A 16,448-nucleotide genomic window follows, 5' to 3' on the forward strand; every position below is an offset into this window, starting at 1 on the left:
ATCTCATATATAATGTCAACCGTATGACATTACTTATGACTGACAACAAAAGCTTTTAGAGCAGAATACTCAACATTTCATTTCCTTTTCTGGGTAACAAAGACCAGACCATACTTCTATGTGATAGTAAAATTCTTACAAAAGATTTCTGTCAATCATGCAGAGGCATGTTTTAGATGGGCAAGAAAAGGAACTTCTTTGAACTGAGAGTTGAAGATTCTGGGTTCTGGATACAAGATTCAAGTAGATTTCTCTTTGGAGAGTATCAAGTTCGCCCTGCTGCATAGTACCCTATGGGAGCAATTTGCATGAGAAAAAGTGACTTGGAGAATTAGAAGAGCATCTGTGTTTACCAGTGCATCTCTCCGTGTCTGGGATAACTGGTAGAAAGCACAAAGCAGCACCAAGATAGATTAATGAAGCATAAGTATTTCTTCAGTAGCCCTCTCATTAACCAGGTGAAAAATTAACTATACTAAATGTGGGATAGAAGCTTAGAGTCAGTGTTTTGGCTTTTTTCTAGGAGTCTACTGCTATCTGTCTATCCGGAGAATTCCTCCTTTCCTTCTGAAGAGTCCTCAGTCAATTCTTTGACTAGAGATTGTTGGACCAAGGATGGGCACCTGATGCAACATGTGCCCATCTCTATTCTTCCCCTGGATCCATAAGCTTGATATGAAATACATTTCACTCCCATGCCTCAGTAGTAGAGTAGTAGAGGTCTTTTTTTTTAAAGACCGTATCTCTACTAACAAAATTGCCTGGAAGAGAATGATTTTAACTCATAGGCCAAGCATGGTGGCACATGCTTGCAATCCCAGCACTCAGAAACCAGAGGTAAAAGAATTGTTGTAAGCTGAAGAACAGCCTGATCTGTGTGATGAGTACCAGCTAGTAGTACTACATAATAAGACATGTTTCAAAGGATGGATGGATGGATGAATGGATGGATGGATGGACAGACAGAGGAAGATAGATAGATGACAGGTAGGTAGGTAGGTAGATAGATAGATAGATAGATAGATAGATAGATAGATAGATACATACATACATACATACATACATACATACATAGATACATAGATACATAGATACATAGATACATAAATACATAGATACATAGATACATAGATGGATACATAGATGGTAGAAGATAGAAAGAAAAGAAGAAAGAAAGAAAGAAAGAAAGAAAGAAAGAAAGAAAGAAAGAAAGGAAGGAAGGAAGGAAGAAAGGCAGACAGATAACAGAAAATAAAAATAAATATGATGAGTGACAAATTATTGAAATCTAGATATAATTCAGCACATTCTGTGGATTGATCATGAAAATAAATGTTCCCTTGTAGCTTGAATTGTATTTCTGTCTCTTTCAAGTTAAAAGATTCTTATTTAAGGGACATATTCAAAGAAGTATTGATTCATTTTATTGTCACAGACTGGCATGATCTAAAAACATACTAATTATATTATGATATGGAACTAAAACTCAAAGAAGTGTCTTACTCTTCCAGTAAAATAACACAGTAAGATAGCACTGCTGAATTTTAAATCCAGATGTCCAAAGTCAGCTCTGCTTCAATGATCACTACCTTGTGGTAACATTACAATACTACAGGCATCCTGACTGGACTATTCAACAATTAACAGGAATTTTACAGAATGTTTTACCTAGCAAATGGACTAACAGTACATGGTTAAGTTTTTATTCAATTTAAATTTTAAAAATGGATTTGTGATACACAGAATACATGACCTATAATCGTTTTATCCACTTAACAAGTAGTTATTTTCATGAGAATTCTATGTAAAGATAAAACATTAATCAATTCTCTGGCTGTTTTTCTGATTGATTTTTTTAGACTACTTGGGAATCCTGTTAAAATGCATAGTTCAGTAGTACAGATTAATGTCAATGCATCTGGTCTGTAATCACAGTTGAAGACACCGAATATTGTATATACTATGGGAGATCAATTAAAGTATATTATCCATCCTTTGTAACTAAAATGTTACAAATATTATTAAAACATGTCTTGAAAAAATATATTTTGAATACAAAATAAAATTTTCACAACAATGAAAAACTCACTTCTTAAACTCTTAAAAACTCAGTTTTCATATACCAAACTAGCTGCTTCAAATTGTCTACATATTTACCTTATTTCAAAGACAGATATATTTCAAAAATATGTAATACAGCCTTCATTTAAAAATACACAATTCTTCTACTCTGTATCAATGTTCTATGAAAAGAAGACACAGGATAAAATAAAGAAGAAAAAACACTTAGAATATAGTAAGTACAAACAATGATATTAATGAAAGATTTGATCCTGAATATTAAAAAAGTTGACACACAAAGACACACACCACACACACACACACACACACACACACACACACTCCACACAGCATTATAGGAATTTAGAGGAAAGATTTGGTTGGAACTGACGTAATCCATAGGGAAAATAGAAACTAGTCTTACTTATCAAAGAGAATAAGATTTCTAGAGGCAGAAATAAAAAAGCAAGTGATTTTAATTTAAGAAAATGGCACGAATGGAGAAGGAAAAGCAAGTGTATGCATAAATAAAAAACTGAAAGTAGCTCCAGTAGTCTTAATAGAATATTAAGAGGGTAATTTTAATAGTGATTTTTAAAACCGTGCAGCTAAGTTAAATACTGAATTGCAAGTTTGAGGTATTTGCAAGTAGCTAGGTTTTTACTTTGTGTCATAATTAAATTCAATCCAGTTTTTTACTTTGAGAATTTAATTCCTTGAGATCTTTGAATAGCTCCAGTCTATCATACGGATTTAAAAGACCATCCTTAGAAGGGTTTCTTATCATATAGATTTAAAAGGCCATCCTTAGAAGGGTTTCTTAGACATTCTAAACCTGAATCTGAACCTAAATTTGAATTTATATTATTCTCCTTTTTATTAATCTATTTTATTATTTCCCCCTACCAAATATAGGCTTACTTCTACTTCCCACAGCTATAGGGTTAGCAGTAATCAAATGTTATTATACAATTGTTGCTTCTCAATAGGAGAATTTGTCTTTTTAATGAATCTTTAAAATGTCTATTTTAAAAAATTCATATAAAATATTAAAAGTCAAAAAAGGCAAATCTTTTGAGTTATACTCCACAAGTTTAAGTGTCAGTAGCCAGAAGAAAAGAAACTTCTCTAAGGAGATACTGGGGAGATAATGTTAGGTTTTAACAAGTCTACCCATCTTGCCAGTGTAGAGAAATGAGTGCGAAGGACTGTCTGCTAAGGTCTTACACTGAGTCAGGCCTCACTCTCATTACAGAGGTGCTCATTAAGTGTGGCACACAGTAAGCACAGTGGCAGGCTTGTGGGCACCCTAAGTGATTACACTTCAAACAAAAAGCTACACTCGATTTTTCACATGTTCTTTTTATTCAAGGGTTTCCTCACAGGCAGTATTTAAAGTCAGGCTTTTTAAATTAAAGGCCTAAACTACGATATTTTGTAAATATGACACTGGCAAAGAATGAGCATGTGGATAATTTAAACCCTCATTATCCTGGAGTCCAAGTTTGTAACACGGAACACGCAAAATCAGTATCATTCAAAACAAACAACTGAGAAACCCCAGGTGCTGGGTAACTTTGTCAATGAAGAGAAAGGTCAGTTTCAGCCTTGCTGAGTATGAAACCAGCAACGAGTTCTTCTGTGACAGAGTATCAACTGTGCTTCAGAACTTTGCCTGTAAAGTCTCTTTCTCTATGAGCAATTCCACATATCTCTGCTGAAGCTCTTTCGCTCCTGTTGCCGCTGCACATCCTCTTTTAGACACTCTAGCCTATGGGGAATAGCAGAGTCTTCATGCTTCTTGAGTTCTTCAAAAGTGCGTAGCTCCAAGTGAGCCTGCTCAATCTGGTCCCATAAGTCATTCAACTGCTTCATGAGCCCCATAGCACGAGACTGGTAACCACCAAGCAAAATTTTCATCTTCTTCTCCATCTTTGCAGCTTTCTTGGCTTCTGTTGTCATGTGACCCCTGTTTATCTCGAGTCTCCTTTCAAGTGATTCAATCCTGTCCTTTTTACTTGCAAGATTAGCCCGTGTGTAGTGGCTCTGAGCAGGAAGATAGAGGACTTGACTGTAGCATTCCTCCCACACCTGATTGTAAGCTTCACTGGAGAGTTCTCCATGGCTCATTCCTTGTTTTACCACTTCCATCTCTTGTACCAGAACATCCTGGGCCTTTTTCAGATCTTCTTTGGAGAACTTCTCATAAGGGCTATGCTCAAGATAGGTAATGTGCTCTGAATTGTTGGTAGCAAAGCCAACATTTTTTCCTTTCTTATTTCCAGACGGCTTGTAGGGGTGATGCAGAAGGTCATAATGAAGCATCGTTATCATTTCTTTTTTGATCAGTTCTTCACTTTTCTGTAAATCTGTTAGAGGTGGTTCTACATTTAAAGGTCTTAAAATAGTTTCATTTACTTCAGATGGTCTGGGTAGGTCCTTCTGAACAGCTTTGAGCATTCCTTTCATTTCCTTTACAGGCTCAGCCTCTCACATGGCCTGCTCCCGAGCGTCCACATCCGCAGCATCCTCAATGTAGCTATCTTCTATCTCCCGTTCTTCCAGCTCCTTCTCAGCATTTTCTGGTAGAACAATTTCAAAATCATTCTTAGGCGCAGGGAGGCCTAACAATCCTAGACAGAGATGTTCACGAGATTCTCTTTCCATCTGCTTCACATAAGAGGGGTCGCTGTAGTCTGCCATCCCATCCTCGGGATTAATGTTTAACTTGTCTCTAAGTGGTGTTCTACCTGGGGTGGCATTAGTGACTGGTTTAGGGGTTGTTCCACTCCGGGGAGTCAGCCCTTCAGCTCCATTAGAAGGAGTCTTGAAAGGGGTAAACAGAACAGGATTTGGAGTCTGCACAACCTGCTGCTGAGGGGTCACACCAGAGAAGTCACTTTCTTTCATGCAGTGGGGTATTAAGCCCACCTTTCAATGGAGTGTCCACATTGGTCAAGGCCATGAGGTTCTGAGCTTCCTGTAGAATCCTGTCTTGTGAGGCTGGTGTCCGTGGTGTTCTCAGAGCAATGCTGTTGTTTGTGACACTGTACTCAGACAGGAGAGTGCTAGAAGCAGAGTTTGTGATTCCAGACTCCTCTGCCATCTGCCATGCAACGTCACTGGCCTGGCCTACCTTGACCACTTCCGGAGTTCAGCATCTGAAATCTGGGGGGCAGGCAGCACAAGTTTGCTTCTCTTTTTAGTAAACTCAGAGACACCACTAGTTTGAAGGATAGCTGATGGTAAATCAGATTCCTTTTTCCTTTTTAAATGCTGTTTGTCTTTTTTTTCTATCTCTTCCTTCTTTTTCAGATCTTAGCTCCCCATCAAGATCCTGCTGTCTTAATTTCCTGAAATCTGCATCAAGGATCTGGTAATTCTCCTCAGAAGTATCATAAAAACCAAGAGCAGGCTTTTTTTTCAAATGGGATTTCAGCATTATAATCAACTAACTCCTCTCTTCCTTTTCCTTTTCTTCTGAATCTCTATGCCAGCTGCTTGAAGCTCTCGTCTTTTCTGGAGGGCAGCAAGGCGCCTTGCTTCTTCCAACTGCTTTTCTCTTGCTTTCCTCTTAGCCTTCTTTCCTTGAGCATTGGCCAGATGGGCTCGAGCCTCAGAAAGCATCTCAAGTTCATCCTCATCCATGTCAATTGGATCAGGACGAGCTGGTTTGGTTTCTGGGTTTGGGTCTATCTCTCCAGGATTAAGTTTTCGGGGATCATCTATAGTTTCCTCTTCATTGTCCCTTTGGGCAGTTTTGTCCAGGAGGAATTCATAGTGTTCCAAGCACTGGGCTGCTGTCCTTCCTATGACCGGAGCAACGGTCGTCCACTGCGTTGGCATCAGCTTGGCCAAGTGCATGAGTTTTTCTTCCTCTTCTCTGGACCATTCAGTTTTTTTAATCCTTGGGTCCAGCCATTCGTACCATCTAGCTTTGCACTGCTTTGCCGATTTCCATGCAGCAATGAGGCAATCCTAGACCACTGGTTTTTCCCATATTTCATTACCGCTGCTTTCAGAATTTCATCCTCCGTATTCCTCCACACGCCCCCTTTGATCATAATCCGGGGCATCTTGGCGGCGGAGTGTCCCGACAAGTGGCCGAAAGGAGCTTCGAGAAAGTAGTAACAGCACTTCGGTCACCGGATGCAAAGAGGCCACTTCCTCCCAAAAGCGACCTTCTGCTTTGAAGAGATCTGCTCAGGCTGCGAAGGCAGCACCCCCGGTAAATCTCGCGAGATCTTAGCGGCCAAAAGCAAAAGACGCGGCTGGTTTGGAACCTTGAGACTGACGGAAAATCCTCAAACCGCAGAGGCCAAAGCGCCCCACCTCGCGCAAGAATTTGTTTTCTTATCTAGTCATTACTCTGTCTTTGAAAAAGAATGGATTGGCGGGGTGGTGGTGGCGCACGCCTTTAATCCCAGCACTTGGGAGGCAAAGGCAGGCGGATTTCTGAGTTCGAGGCCAGCCTGGTCTACAGAGTTCCAGGACAGCCAGGGCTACACAGAGAAACCCTGTCTCGAAAAACCAAAAAGAAAAAAAAAAAAAAAAAGAATGGATTGTCTACTGCTGGAGAGATGACTCGCTTAAAGGGCTTTCCATGAAAGCAGGAGGAGCTAAGTTTAGATTCCCAGAACACATATGAAACAGGACATGATAGCACCATTTGAGGTCCCAGCTCCATATAGGTGAACAGAAGCTTATGAGCCAGCTAACCTGAAATACACTGTGGTGATGAGTGACCTGTTCTCAGACAGTCTGCAAGGCAAGGACTGGCAACCTGGTAGAGGCTTTTCTCTAACCTCTACATATATCCCTTTTTCCTCCTTCCCCATGGACCCCCCCCCGTACACACATGTGCATGCACGTGTACATGCGCGTGCACACACACACACACACAAGCATGCATGTACACATGTACAGAAAGACCTTTTAAAAAAATAGCAATACAATAACACTTAATGATATTCTTCTATACTCAGAACAATGCCGCTCAGTCATCATCACAGAAGCTCTCGCTTGCACTAGATGGGAACTAATTTAGAGACCCACAAATGGATGATGTGCAGAGAGTGAGAGCTCTTGGAACACTCAGTTCTAAAGAGGATGTTTTCATCAAATGCCTTCCGTAGGCAAGGCTCAGGGAGCTATGTGGAAGGGAAAGTGGAAAGATTGTAAGAGCCAGAGGGGATGGATGATACCAAGGAGGAACTGTCTTCCAGATACAATAGGACTAATGCACATATGAACCCACAAAGACTGATAGCACACAGCACATACAAAGCCTACATAGAGTCAAGACAAACAAGTTCTCAGTGCTGAGAGGAGAAAGGAAACATACCTACCCATTTCTACCAAGCAGCTATATGCAATTGATACTCGCTGGAAAGAAAAAAATGGTTGTCTCCAGTGGAATCTCATTGACTGTATTGACCACACTCCTGGGCAGACCCCATCCAGGAGTAGTTGCCCGACACAAAATTAACTTGATGGTACTTTTGAGGTCTTTTTTTTATCTCATATTGAGTTGTTTGGTCGTGTGTGTGTGTGTGTGTGTGTGTGTTATTGGTCTTTTGCTTGTGTACTTTGTCTTCTATTTTATGTTTCTAAGAGGGTATTTGTATGTTTCTTGTGTTGTTGCTGTTGTGCTATTGTTTAGTAAAAACAGGGAAGAGCATGGAGTTAGGTAGGTGGAAAGTCGGTGAGGATCTGCGGGGTCTAGGAAGGTTGCCCTATGAGTTTACTAGTTGGGTTATTAGTGTCTCAACTCCATCTTCATTTCAGATAGAGTCTTCTTCAATGTTTCTATCTCCTGACTGAGTTCCATTTTCAAATTCTGTATTGCCCTTGTCGTTGTTTCTCCTAGACATTTTTTCTCTTTCAGTTCTTTCTCCTTAATTTCACTGAGCTCTTTGTCATCTTAAATTCTTTGATGAAGTTTATGATTATTCTTTTAAATTCTGGGTCCTGTGGAAGTTCTCATGGACAAACGTTTCTACCAGACTAGTGAGTTTGAGGCAGAAAGTACTGTCTTGATCTTTCATAATTCTGTTATTTTTACAATGAGATCTGGCAATGTGGACTTCTTTTGTTACTTCTGCATCTTTCCTGGACAAAGCAAGTTGTAGGAAGGTTAGTCCTAAAAAGTTAGACACTGCCAGAGTGGGATGAAGTCAGAGAAACAAGGAGACTGAGCTGGTGAAGGATGTGCATCCTGGTCCAAGCCTGGAGTGTGGGAATAGGTCACCTGGGTAGAAGGTTGGACTGACAAGGGAGAGGCCTGTGAGTCAGAAGTGTACAGGTGGGTCCTGAAGGAAAACGAGTTGTTGGTTGCAGGTGCACAGATTGGTGTGGTCAGACTAAGCTGAGCTGGATGTGGGACTCTAGCTAAATCTGGTTGGTTGGAGAGAAGTTGTAGATGGGAGGTAGGCTTACTCACTGGGTTTATTCCTGGAAAAGGACGTGCAGGATCTCGCTGGGTGGAAAGGTTGGATGTCTATCCATTTTAATATTTTTGAGTTATCATTTTAATTTAAAAGTTTTTTCTAAAGTATTGACAAAAATAACAGTAGGCTTTTTGATTACAATAGCAAATTATTATTAAACATTGCTTAATTATGTCAACTGCTTATTATATTTTGGTGTATTATAAGCTATGATTCATTGGATAATAGCTGTACTTAAATATAATAAGCACGTAGTATCTAGGAGATAAAGACATACTACCTAGTGAGATGCTTCCTTAGCTCTCCAAGCTTCTGTTATACTGTCTCTCCTCCCACTTTCTCTTTTCTCATCTCAGGCTTCTCTCTCACCTCCTGCACTATACCATTGTGAAAGGGTTATAAAGCTAAGCATCATTATAGCCTTAGATGTCAAACTGATGGCCTGCCCCCACTCCAGCACCGAACTTTTATAAACAGGATTAACAGCAAGTGATGATTACTACAGCCACATCAGTTTAATAGCACAAAGCAGGTTTACTGTAGGCGATGATTTAAAAGAATTGACTTAGATGAACTCATGGAGTAAACTGTACTTTCTTCCCATATCTTACTCACCAATTATCAATTATTTAGTTTTAATTGTTTTTTTTTTAGTTTTGAGATTATAACACAATTACATCATTTTCTTCTTTCTGTCCCTCCCACCAAACCCTCCCATGTATCCCTCCTTGCTCCCTGTCAAATTCATAGCTTCTCTTTCTTATTAATTATTGTTATTTACAAATATGTACAAGTTTATATACAGATAGATGATAGACAGACAGACAGACAGGCAGTTTCCTAAATACAAAATTCAACCTGCTCAATCTATATTGTAAGAGTTCATGATTCGCCGAACAATGACACCATGGACTCAAATAGTATATAAACACAAAGAGTGTTTTATTCTGCAGAAGTCCAGTACACTGGGGTCTCCTATTACCAAGACAGAGAAACCCCAAGTGACCTCGCAGGCCCAATTTAAAGCACATTAAGGGAATCCTGGGGTAGGTGGGTTTTGTCTATCTCTAAGGACATTCCATTACCAGAGTATAGAAGCTGGCTGGAAACTGCTGACCCATTGTCCTTGCTTCGGACCTGGTGGTGGAGGGAGGGAGGGTAGTTTCTGATGGCAGAGCAGTTTCTGACTAGCTGCCTAAAGTCTAAGTGTTTAAGGCTTAATCTCCTGAAGTGCCAGTTTAAAACCTGTCATGGAGTCAGTATACTGCCTCATCAGTATAAAATTTAAAAATATATGTTTTCAGGGCCGGTCATTTATTATCAGCTAAGCAATTGGTGTGCACTTCCTTGAGGAAGACTATTTCCCCACTCTCAGGACTCCTTGGTTGACTATAGTTCTTTGTGTAGGTTGAGGTCTTCTGGGCGGCCCCTCTCCACTGATCCACCTTAGCATGTCTATTGTTGCTGTCCTTGTTCAAGTCAGGCTTAGACAGTCACTTCCACGAGACTTTACAGATATATCTTCTGAAATTTCTAGGAGACACAGACTCACAGCAAACTCCCTGTTCTTAAACAAGACCTGAACAATTCTAAAACAGTTAACATCCGATGAAGATGAAGAGATCTTACAGGGCACTGCTCCTAGATGACAGACTACAGGCGTTTAACACTGGCGGAGAGGGGAGGATGTAATCAGCAGCAGGGGTGGGCCCTCAGATTGGTTAAACAATAGTAAGTGGTCAACTCTACAAACAGACAAGCAGGCAAGGCTGAACTGTGTAGTCTTACGTTTATTCATTTACATATATGTAAAAATGATGTTAAAGAAGAGGAGGCCATAAGTTTGGGAGGGAGAGGGATTGCGAATCTGGAGAAGATAGAAAGACAGCGGTGGTTAATGTAACTATCTTTTAAGTAGATTTAAAATGTCTTGTAAATACTTGTAAGTCTCACTAGCGATTTAGATGGAGCAGTGGAAATCCGGAAATCGTACAGCTGTTAAACTGCCGACTGCACAGGCGACAAGATGAGAGTACCACCCATGTAAAAGCCAGGTGTCGCATGTACTTATAATCCCAGAGCTGGGGCGAAAAACAAGTAATCTCAAGCACTCACTGCTGATTAATGAATTGGAGAGCTCCAGATTTCATTAGAGATCATGTCTAAAAAATAAATCAGAGAATGACTAAGACACTTCCACATGAAGATATAGCCACCACAAACACTCATGAATTCACACAACTGCACATACATGTACATACACCTACATGAATACACACACACACATAAATAAAAACAGTTTTTCCTTTTATTGAAAATACATTAGCCCAGTCTCAAATAGGTGATCTTCTTCAACCATCCTTATCCCATTATCCAAATCTCCAAAACGAGCAGGCATTCCCTAGGAGCACCAGCTTCAAGCAGTCCCTGAGAACACACAGCAGGCCAGGAAAACAAGCTCCAAAAGTCCAGTCTCATTCAAACTCCAACAGAACACCTTCTGCAGCTTCCCTTCCCTCCCTGTCCATGTCTTCTGTGAATCCAACAGACCTTCCCCTTCTAAACCCCAGCCCCCTTGTCACTTTATACCAGCTACCAATTCCAGCATGCACCCCTGCTAACCCACAGGCCACTTCTACCAAGGAATCAGGTAGGCTTGCCCTCTCCTGTTCCTCCAGATCCAATCTCAGAGTCTTATGCTCAGCTCTACAGCAGACATTCTGGGGTGACCTCTCTTCATACTCTCCTCCCATTCTAAGGAAACTAAGCAGATTTTGGTGGAACACTCTGCTTTCCTTCCTCCTGTACACCCACTTAGCCTATCCCAATTCCTAAGTGTCAGCTCCCAATATCCGGAAACACTTTGTAACTGGAACTCCCTGTGGCCATACCTACAAGGTCCACAGAAAGGTTCCTATCAGGCAACACACAGTCGTCATATTCTTCTAAATTCTGGAGAGGAAAGAGAAACCAAGAAACAAAATACCCACACAACAAAGACAAAAGCAGATATCCACATCTAGACTCATAATCATGAGCTTTCCAGTGCCTAGACACCGGTGTAAAAACAATCAGTAACAGCCAGGATAACATGTCTCCACTAGAGCTCAGCAACCCTACCAAAACAAACCTTGAATATTCCAATACGGCTGAAATACAAGAAAAAAAATAGCTTAAAACAGCCTTATAAAGATTATAGCTATAAGAAGGAATCTCCAACATTGACGATACAATAGAAGAATTGGATATATCAGCCAAAGTAATGTTTAAACTATGAAACTCCTAACACAAAATATCCAGAGAATCAAATCTGCTGGTGAAGGAAGCCTCTCTGATGTCTGGATTAGGCACTGATCTATGAGTATAGCAGAATATCATTGAGAGTCATTTTATTGATACATTTTTTTTTACCAGAAGTATTTGGCTTACCCTAGGTCTCTTGGCTATCTAATCTCTGGCTCTTGGTTAACCTAGTGGTGCTGTGTATGGGTTCCTTCTTGAGGAGTGGTCCTTAGGTCAAACCAAACATTGTTTGGCTACTTCCACAAGGTCTATGCCACTACTGCACTAGCATATTTTGCAGACAGGAGAGGTTGTCGGTCACAGGTTTAGTGTCTGGTTTGATGTCCATGTTTCTCTTGTGGTAGCCTATAGAGTACCTTCCCAAAAAGAAACTAGAAAATAGAAGTGACGTTTCCGGGGACTTCCGGTTTGGGACCGAGCCTAGAGCAGGTCGCAGGCAGCAGCTCCGTACCCAACCGCAGAAAACCAAGAAAAACAGGGACTCCCAGGAGCTTGAACTCACTCACGCAGCATCCCAGGTAAGGAAAAAGCAGCACTCACCCCAAACAGGGAGCAACAGGGACCCACTGGGACCCAGGAATTCGCTCCTGGCCTGGAGCGGGCTCCATCCTGTCGGGCCCGAGCACTCGCGGATCCCGGGAGGCAGCTCTGCACCCAATCTCGCAGACTCCAGAGGAAGCGGGGCTCGCAGGACCTCTGTGCCAAGCAGGGTCTTGGGCTAGGAGGTGGCAGTGCTTGCCCCCGAACAGGGAGTGGCTAAGACCCACTGGGACCCAGGAGTTCACTCCAGGGCCCGGAGCGTGGGTTCCTTCCGGTCTGTGCCAGAGCAGATCCCGGGAGTCAGCTCTGCACCCAATCTCACAGAACCTAGAGGGAGCGGGGCTCTCCGTGGCTCAAGCTAGCTCAAGCAGTTTCTTAGGCTAGGAGGTGGCAGTGCTCGCCCCCAATCAGGGAGCAACTGGGACCCACTGGGACCCACTGGGACTCATTGGGATCCAGGAATCCGCTCCTGACCCGGAGCCCCGGCCCCTTCCGGTTTCCACCTGAGCACCGAGCACATCTTGGGCCTCATCTCTAACTCAAGCAGCAAAACCCATCCCAAACAGTTCTGACACAACCTAGATAATAGGAAAGACAGGCCCCAGTCAGAGACAGCTCTGATAGCACAAAGGTGATCCAGATGGCGAAAGGCAAGCGCAAGAACACAAGCACCAGCAACCCAAGGTACTTGCCATTATCAAAACCTAGTTCTCCCACATTAGAAAGTCCTGAACTCCCCATATCACCAGGAAAACAAGAACCAGATCTAAAATCATTTCTAATGATGATGCTAGAGGACTACAAGAAGGAAGTAAATAACACTATCAAAAAACTTGAGGAGAACACAGGAAAACAGGATGAAGTCCTTAAAGAAACACAAAAATCCTTTAAAGAATTACAAGAAAACACAAACAAACAGATGAAGGAATTGAACAAAACCATCCAGGACATAAAAATGGAAGTGGAAACAATAAAGAAATCACAAAGGGAGACTATCCTGGAGATAGAAAACCTAAGAAAGAAATCAGGAGTCATAGACACAAGCATCACCAACAGAATACAAGAGATAGAAGAAAGAATCTCAGGTGCAGAAGATACCTTAGAAAATATTGACACAACTATCAAAGAAAATGCAAAATGCAAAAAGTTGCTATCTCAAAATATCCAGGAAATTCAGGACGCAATGAGAAGACCAAACCTAAGGATAATAGGTATAGATGAGAGTGAAGATTCCCAACTTAAAGGGCCAGTAAATATCTTCAACAAAATTATTGAGGAAAACTTCCCTAACCTAAGGAATGAGATGCCCATAATCACACAAGAAGCCTACAGAACGCCAAACAGACTAGATCAAAAAAGAAATACCTCCCGTCACATAATAATCAAGACTCAAAATGTACAAAACAAAGACAGAATTTTAAAAGCAGTAAGGGAAAAAGGCCAAATAACATATAAAGGCAAACCTATCAGAATTACACCTGACTTCTCACCAGATACTATAAAAGCCAGAAGATCCTGGACAAATATCATACAAACCCTAAGAGAACATAAATGCCAGCCCAAGCTACTTTACCCAGCAAAACTCTCAATTACCATAGACGGAGAAACTAAGATATTCCATGACAAAACTGAATTTACACAGTATCTTCCCACAAAACCAGCTTTACAAAGGATAATAGCAGGAAAGCTCCAATACAAGGAGGGCAATCATACCCCAGAAAGAGCAAGAAAATAATCCTTTTCCATCAAACCCAAAAGAAGATAACCACACAAACGATGTCTCCACTATTAGCAAAAATGACAGGAAGCAAGAACACCCTCTCCTTAATATCTCTTAACATCAATGGACTCAATTCCCCAATAAAAAGGCATAGGCTAACGGACTGGATACGCAAACAGGACCCAGCTTTTTGCTGCTTACAGGAAACCCACCTCAGTGACAAAGACAGACACTACCTTAGAGTAAAAGGTTGGAAAACAATTTTTCAAGCAAATGGCACTAAGAAACAAGCGGGAGTAGCCATTCTAATATCGAATAAAATCAACTTTCAACTTAAAACTATCAAAAAGGATAAGGAAGGGCATTTCATACTTGTCAAAGGAAAAGTCAACCAACATGAACTCTCAATTCTGAATATCTATGCGCCAAATACAAGAGCATCGAATTTCATAAAAGAAACCTTACTAAAGCTCAAAACACACATTGCACCTCACATAATAATAGTGGGAGACTTCAACACCCCACTCTCAGCAATGGATAAATCATGGAAACAGAAACTAAATAGAGATACAGTAAAACTAACAGAAGTTATGAACCAAATGGACTTAACAGATATCTATAGAACATTTCACCCTAAAGCAAAAGAATATACCTTTTTCTCAGCACCTCATGGTACCTTCTCCAAAATAGACCATATAATTGGGCACAAGACAGGCCTCAACAGATATAAGAAAATTGAAATAATTCCCTGCATCCTATCAGATCACCATGGTCTAAGGCTGGTCTTCAAAAATGACAAAGAGAATGGAAAGCCCACATTTACATGGAAACTGAACAACACCCTACTCCTTGATAATCAGGTAAGGGAAGAAATAAAGAAAGAAATTAAAAACTTTTTAGAATTTAATGAAAATGATGACACATCATACCAAAATTTATGGGATACAATGAAAGCAGTGCTAAGAGGAAAATTCATAGCTCTAAGTGCCTACAAAAAGAAACTGGAGGGAGCATACACTAACAGCTTGACAGAGCACCTGAAAGACCTAGAACAAAAAGAAGCTAATACACCCAAGAGGAGTAGAAGGCAGGAAATAATTAAACTCAGGGCTGAAATCAACCAAATTGAATCAAAAAGAACTATCCAAAGAATCAATAAAACCAGGAGTTGGTTCTTTGAGAAAATCAACAAGATAGATAAACCCTTAGCTAGACTAATCAGAGGGCAGAGAGACAGTATCCAAATTAATAAAATCAGAACTCAAAAGGGGGACATAACAACAGAAACTGAGGAAATTAAAAAAATCATCAGATCCTACTACAAAAGCCTATATTCAACAAAATTGGAAAATTTGGATGAAATGGACAATTTTCTAGACAAATACCAGTTGCCAATGTTAAATCAGGACCAGATAAACCATCTAAACAGTCCCATAACCCCCAAAAAAATAGAAGCAGTCATTAAAAGTCTCCCTACAAAGAAAAGCCCGGGACCAGACGGTTTTAGTGCAGAATTCTATCAGACCTTCAAGGAAGACCTAATCCCAATTCTTTTCAAACTATTCCACAAAATAGAAACAGAAGGTACACTACCCAACTCATTCTTTGAAGCCACAATTACACTCATACCTAAGCCACACAAAGACCCAACAAAGAAAGAGAACTTCAGGCCAATCTCCCTTATGAACATTGATGCAAAATTACTCAATAAAATTCTAGCGAACCGAATTCAAGAACACATCAAAACAATTATCCATCACGATCAAGTTGGCTTCATCCCAGGAATGCAGGGTTGGTTCAATATTCGGAAATCCATCAATGTAATCCATTATATAAACAAACTCAAAGAAAAAAACCACATGATCATCTCACTAGATGCTGAGAAAGCATTTGACAAAATTCAACACCCCTTCATGATAAAAGTCTTGGAAAGGTCAGGAATTCAAGGTCCATACCTAAACATAGTAAAAGCAATTTACAGCAAACCAGTAGCCAGCATTAAACTAAATGGAGAGAAACTTGAAGCAATCCCACTAAAATCAGGGACTAGGCAAGGCTGCCCACTCTCCCCCTACTTATTTAATATAGTATTGGAAGTCCTAGCCAGAGCAATTAGGCAACACAAGGAGGTCAAAGGGATACAAATTGGAAAGGAAGAAGTCAAAATCTCACTATTTGCAGATGATATGATAGTATACTTAAGTGACCCCAAAACTTCCACCAGAGAACTCCTAAAGCTGATAAACAACTTTAGCAAAGTGGCTGGATATAAAATTAACTCAAGCAAATCAGTAGCCTTCCTCTACTCAAAAGATAAACTGGCTGAGAAAGAAATTATGGAAATGACACCCTTCAAAATAGTCACAGATAATATA

At 40.6% G+C, this 16,448-nt stretch overlaps 1 pseudogene; it reads right to left on the bottom strand.

Moving 5' to 3' along the window:
* Positions 1-3,724: 3,724 nt before the first annotated feature.
* Positions 3,725-6,145, bottom strand: LOC114622814 (annotated as a pseudogene).
* Between the last annotated feature and the right edge of the window lie 10,303 nt (positions 6,146-16,448).

The sequence above is a fragment of the Grammomys surdaster genome, unplaced genomic scaffold, assembly GCF_004785775.1.
Source record: "Grammomys surdaster isolate TR1022 unplaced genomic scaffold, NIH_TR_1.0 191, whole genome shotgun sequence".
Classification (NCBI taxonomy): domain Eukaryota; kingdom Metazoa; phylum Chordata; class Mammalia; order Rodentia; family Muridae; genus Grammomys; species Grammomys surdaster.